We start from the raw sequence: 5495 nt of genomic DNA on the forward strand, positions 1-5495 counted from the left end.
CAGTAAGGTGGAGACATCAGAAATCTGCAGGAGTGGAAGGAAATACATGGAAGATATTTTTATGAGGTGTGAGTTATGCATGCCTGTCATCTGGGTTCACAGACACATGCTCACCACATAGAAGCGCACAGCCCTGGAACTCCCAGAAGAGCAGCTGATCAAGGTCAGGGCCTCTTACCTCTTAGGCAGCCCTGGTAAGGCACTGAGGGACAGTCACCATATGGAGCCTCTGAGGTTGGGAGATGATGGGGAATCCTTTGCAGAAAAGCAATCACGCTTCTCCTTAACAAAGAGCAGCAAACAAACGGGGGACTTGTGGGAGGCCAGTCAGAGCTGTATTCGTTACCTAGTGCTGTGTAACAAGTGAGTCCAAGCAGTGGCTGAAAACAACAAACATCGTTTCTGTTGAGGCAGGACTCCAGGAGCTGGGTGGTTCTGGCACAGAGCCTCTCAGGAGGCTGCCGTCAGGACATCAGTGGAGGTTGTCTGGAGGCTGCGTGGGCTTGGAGTACCCTCTTCCAAGTCGGCTGGCTCACATGGGGGTGAACTAGTCACGGAAGCAGAAGTGAGTCATTAAGAACAGCCTACCCTCAAGGCGGGGGTGGGGTGGGTGAGGCCCCACTTTTGGAAAGGAGGAATGTCACAGACTCTGGGGACAGGTATCAAAACCTCAGACACTCTGCCTTGATGACCCTATGAGTTCTGGACACAGTGGGTGCTGGCTCGGTGCCTGGGGGCAGCAGTGGTGTCCAGCGAGGCAGGCAAGGTGGGAGCACAGACAGACGCCTGTCGCAGCGGGGCCTCCCTCCAGCCCCTCACACGTCTTTGCCGGGCGAGCTCGGGTGTGGCTGAGTAGAAGGGACGGTACGAACTGCAGCTGCTTCTCTTGCTGCTGAGGAAAAATTATTGGGCTCTTTGGCAGTTGTATTAGTTTTCTCGACTGTAACGTGTGCAACAAACTGGGGGCCTTGAAACCACAGAGGTGTCTCCTTTCAGCTGGAAGTCAGGTGCTGCCAGGCCACGTCTGTCGGGACTGGAGGGGAGGGGAGGACCAGGACCAGCCCTCCCAGCTTCAGCTGCGGGGAAAGGCCGTCTCTCCGCCCACAAAGGGCCACTTACAAACGGCACCGTTTCTTCTCAATAGATGGGGGCCCCTAGAGCCTGTGTGGGGACCTCCCTCCGGTTATGAGATGGACGCACCCCCAGCGCTCAGCATGTCAGACTCCTCAGGAGGGGTCAGGTCCTTCCTGCAGCACAAGATGGGTGCGTGCAGGCCAGCAGGGTGGGGAGGACCCAGCGTGGGGACGAGGCCCACGGCGGAAGCCGACCTGGTCTCTTCTCTCCTGAGTAAAGCTTGTCCTGTCGGTGCTCAGCTGCCTCGCGCTCTCCTTGGCGACCTGGATGTCAGGATGCCAGGAACGAAGTGTTTGGACTTCTATCCCCTGCAGGCGGCTGGCGCTGTGATGAGCAGTGCCAGCCTCCACGCAGTGGGGGCCTCCCCAGGCATTGGGAACTTGAGCCTGGGCTCTGCTGGACACCGGCTATCCTTGGCTTGTGGACGCAGCACGTGTGTGTCTGCCTCTCCCTCTGTGTGTCTGTCCCTATGGGACACCAGTCACTGGATTAGGGATCCCCAATCCAACACGACCTCGTTATTTCACTAATTATACCTGCAACAACCCTAGTTCCAAATAAGGGCTCATTCTGAGGTCCTGGGACTTGTGATGTCACCACATCTCTGGAGGACACAAGTCAATCCCAGGCAGCAGCTGTAGGTACATAATTCGTAACTTTAAAACATCCATGCACTAATTTGTGTATTCAACATGAGTTTAGCGAGTGCTTATTACATCTGTGTGTCTCACTCCAGAGAACAGTGATGGATTTGAACACCCAGGCCCTGCCCTGTGAGAAAATGCATGTTAGTCAATACAACCTTATGTTACATATGGTAGTTTATGATTTTTTAAAGCACGTTAAAATGTTTTTAACCGGGCTTCCCTGGTGGCGCAGTGGTTGAGAGTCCGCCTGCCAATGCAGGGGATGCGGGTTCGTGCCCCGGTCTGGGAAGATCCCACATGCCGCGGAGCGGCTGGGCCCGTGAGCCATGGGCACTGAGCCTGCGCATCCGGAGCCTGTGCTCCGCAACGGGAGAGGCCACAGCAGTGCCAGGCCCACGTACCACAAAAAAAAAAAAAAAAAAAAAAAAAAAAAAGTTTTTAACCTTCACCAGGTCCACTATGAGGAAAACAGAGTAGGCATTATCTTATGACGTTAACATTTTTTCTGGTTACAAACATAATACATGCTCACTGCAGACTACACAGTATAAAGACAAAAATCCTGATCCACCAAACTCCTTCCCCTGGAGAGGACCTACCCCTCAAGAGGTGCTGAAGTGAGCCCGAGTTCAGACCTCTGAGACGCGCACAGTGATGTGTTCGCACTTACCCTACGTCCTCACAAACATCGCTTCAAGCGTTGGACAATCATCTATTTCATGGATGTACTAGGATTTCTGAGAAAACTTCCCCAACTTTATGGATTCAGGGACCTCTTATAATTTTAAAGTTTATGGAGGACCCCCAAAGAGCTCTGTTTATGTGGGCTATTCGGGTCGACAGGGACCACACTGGGAATTAAAACGCAGAAATTAAAAAAACAGTAATTCAGGGGATTCCCTGGTAGTCCAGTGGTTAGGACTCCGCACTTTCACTGCTGAGGGCGCAGGTTCGATCCCTGGTCAGGGAACTAAGATCCCGCAAGCCATGTGGCGCGGCCAAAAATTAAAACAAACAAACAAAAAACCCGCCAGTAATTCAGGGACTTCCTTGGTGGTCCAGTGGTTAACACTCTACGCCCCCAATGCAGGGGGCCCGGGTTCGACCCCCGGTCAGGGAACTGGATCCTGCATGCTGCAACTAAAGATCCCGCACGGTGCAACTAAGACCCGGCGCGGCCAAATACATATTTTAAAAAATCAGTAATTCAGGGGCTTCCCTGGAGGCGCAGTGGTTAAGAATCCGCCTGCCAATGCAGGGGACACGGGTTCGAGCCCTTGTCCAGGAAGATCCCACATGCCGCGGAGCAACTAAGCCCGTGCGCCACAACTACTGAGCCTGTGCGCCTAGAGCCCATGCTCCGCAACAAGAGAAGCCACGACAATGAGAAGCCCCCGCTCTCTGCAACTAGAGAAAAGCCCGCGCGTGGCAATGAAGACCCAACGCAGCCAAAAATAAATAAAATAAATAAATTTATTAAAAAAAACAGTAATTCACTAAAAAATGATACACCCATTACATGTTAACATTTTAAAATGAAAAAGTGAGGTTTCCTTAAAAAAGAAAAGAATTAGTGAGAATGGTTGAAGCATATGAGAAAAAAATCTAGCCACACACAGATATATGGTTGGAAAAAGAAACTATTTCAATAGCTTGGTCTTTAATACTAAACCAAAGCTAGATGAGGGGTAGTTTCTTAAAGGTTGGCTGCACTGTGAATCTGAAACCATATCAATAAACCTTTCATACTCTTCCACGGGTTGAATGGTCTGTCCTGAGCTTAAACACACCTTTTACCCATGCACGGTTCTGTAATTCTTAGTGCGTGTGCCACCCTCCCCCAGGCAGGAGGTCCTGGGCCTCAGGGCCTGCAGAGTGGAGGAAGGGAGGGCCAGGGTATTGCTGGGTAAGCCGGGCCTGCCGTGGTCCTGCTTCCAGTCTGGTCAGGGGCTGTGTGTGGTGGAGCCCAAGTAGAGGGTGGGGCATGACAACCCCACAGCATCCTTGGGCTCACGATGACAGTCTCTCCTGGTTTACCCTCCTCTGTAGTAAACCAAGAGTGGAAGCTCCCCTCCCCTTGGGAGCACAGGGGAGAAATCACCACCCCAGACCCCAGGAGGAACTAATCCATCCTGTCAGCCAGGCAGAGCCCAATGCTGCGGAGGCAGAAAAGGTGAGCGCAGGTTCACATGCCAGGCCTGAGGTCCTGTGGCAGAAATACGTGGAGGCCACGCAGCAGTGGAAACTCAGACTGGGGAGTCTGGGGTGCCCAGACTCCAAGGCCAGCGGCCACAGCTCACCCCAACTGTGCAGCAGCAAGACCTGGCCTGGTCTGCCTCCTGCATCCTTCTGAGCTTTCTCCCTTTAACATTTTTTTAAAGTTAATTAATTTTAAAAATTTATTTTATTTCTGGCTGTGTTGGGTCTTCGTTGTTGCACGCGGGCTTTCTCTAGTTGCGGCGAGCGGGGCTACTCTTCCTTGTGGCACGTGGGCTTCTCATTGCAGTAGCTTCTCTTGTTGCAGAGCACGGGCTCTAGGTACGTGGGGTTCGGTAGTTGGGCTCAGTAGCTGTGGCTCACAGGCTCTAGAGCGCAGGCTCAGCAGCTGTGGCGCACGGGCTTAGTTGCTCCGTGGCACGTGGGATCTTCCCGGACCAGGGATCAAACCCGTGTCCTCTGCGTTGGCAGGTGGATTCTTAACCACTGCGCCACCAGGGAAGCCCTCTCCCTTTGACTTTATGGGCATTTACTTCCGGAATGTGAGGACAGGGAAACTCAAATAAATGATATGCACAGACCAGACACACCTGCTCTTGTATTTACCAGATAATAAAATAGCTGCACTGACATAGGCTCAATAGTTTAATCTTTAAAAACAGTGACTTCTTCATCACTTGCTTGAGTACACTCTATATTATTGAAAACAGAATGAAAGCGATAACTCTCCCAATTATAACATCCCTGAAATGAAGTTTGCTTGAAACTTCCCAGTCTGGGAAATGGCCTTCAGTGGTCTTCCTACCTAAGTATGAACACAGGTTCCCGGCTTGGTCTTGAAGAAGGCATTTGTTTTCTGCCTTCTCTGTCTCCTGAGGGAGCATCCGCAGACCCCGCAGCCTTTCACTGGGCACCGGAGTCTCCCGCAGCTGCCAGCTGCCAGAGCAGTGACACCACACACGAGGAAACTTCGTACGTGCCTTCCCTGGTCTGAGAACAGCCAGCCTCAGCCACCCTCTGGGTCGCCCTGACTGCCCGGTGCAGGTGGGGAGACAGAGCACAGGGAGATGTGGGGATGTGCCCAACGCCACCACGGCTGCAGCGCTTCCTCCAGGAGTCCTGGGGCAGGAACAGGATGCCTCACAAGTGCCCCGGCCTGGGCAGGGTAGGTGACCCCACTCACCACCCCCTGGGCCCCCAATGCACCTTTCAATCAAACAGCAAGGCCTGTTTGTACTCGCTCCCAAGTCAAAGGAACTCCAGGAAAGCTGAGTGATGCTAACCTTCCCACGTTCTGGAAAACGCAGGGACTTTGCACTCCAGCCATTAAAAAAGAGCGTTTTCAGGGCGTTCCTAACCCTTCATCAGGGTGGCTTTTAATGCCTCTGTGATAGCGCAGGAACTGAATTTTAACTTCAGTTAACGTAAATTGAAATGAGCACACGTGGCCAGTGACTACAGCACAGGGGAGCGCGGCTGGGGGTCGACACAGGAACA

Source organism: Stenella coeruleoalba (genome assembly GCF_951394435.1).
Source record: "Stenella coeruleoalba genome assembly, chromosome: 15".
Taxonomy (NCBI): Eukaryota; Metazoa; Chordata; class Mammalia; order Artiodactyla; family Delphinidae; genus Stenella; species Stenella coeruleoalba.